The following is a 1,211-nucleotide window of genomic DNA, read 5'->3' as shown; positions in this document are numbered from 1 at the left end:
CCCGCCACAGGCTCCTAGAGTCACTCTGTTGGAGTTGTGACTCTAGTTTCCTCCCGTAGCGCTGCTTCGCCTCTTTCACCGCCCTCCGCACGTTATATGACGCGGCTTTGTACGGGTCCATGTCCCCCGTCATGAGTCCCGTGTTGTAGGCAGCGGTGCAGGATCTCAGAGCGTCGCGGATGTATCCAATTTTTTAAACCAATTAAATGCAACTGTTCTTGCTCACAGCCCAACTTTAGGAATAAAGGCAATTTTTGCATCATAAATAGTAGATCAGTTTCCATGTTTAAAGGACTGCCATGGCACACTATATGCAGGTATGTACACTTCAATGAATAAACACAAGTGAAAAACCTGAATACTGGTCAGTATTTCAGTCAGTATCATTGTGACCATAAAAAATAAATATACTCAATTCAAACATCTTAAAAATGTAAGCACATTATATGTCTTGATGCATGCTCAGTTATCCAGGTAAGTAAATCCCAAAAGGTTGATTCTGTTCATCTGGACGGAGCGTTTTCAGTGGGAGAAACGTTTCGTCACTCATCCAATTGACTTCTTCAGTCATATGTACATTGTAGATCTGACAATAAATTGCAAACATTCACAACCACAGACTGGTGTGCTTTATTGTTGTTTTGTCCTCTCTGAGCAAATGTCAAGCATAGTGTCCGAGCTCACCACTCCGGGATTACAGACAACTGTATGCTCAACATCGTGAAGCCAATGTGAGCTCTAACTGGACAGATTGAAGGTTTGTCCAAGGCAGCTGCTTCTGCCTGAGCTTACACTGGAGCACGTCCAGAGCACAGACGAGGAACTCGTGGGCATCCTGCACACAGACACACACAGAACAAAACACAGTTTCAGGTGCAAATGTACAAACAGAGATGAGCGTGCTGCGTAGTGCAAAAAGACAGCTGCTTTCTTTCTGATCGTCATCGTCAAACTCTTGAGGGGACTTGGTGACTGTGTTTTTAAAAGATGAGAGATGATGAGATAGCCTTTATTTGTCAGTTGCAGGTCTTTTGCCCACAACAGAGATGACAGACCTTGCCGACCGTACATACAATACAAACATCACATTGGGGAGACAGGTCAGGTAGCGAGGAAAAAAAAACATCGAAATTTGTAACACAAAAGGATAATTGTCATGGCTACTGAACGGACTCACGCGCAGACAGTTCTTTTCAAGGAAACACAAAAGG

Source organism: Pundamilia nyererei, unplaced genomic scaffold (genome assembly GCF_000239375.1).
Source record: "Pundamilia nyererei isolate P.nyererei 1_Seehausen unplaced genomic scaffold, PunNye1.0 scaffold00344, whole genome shotgun sequence".
NCBI classification, from domain to species: domain Eukaryota; kingdom Metazoa; phylum Chordata; class Actinopteri; order Cichliformes; family Cichlidae; genus Pundamilia; species Pundamilia nyererei.
Note: the sequence above shows the minus strand (reverse complement) of the source record.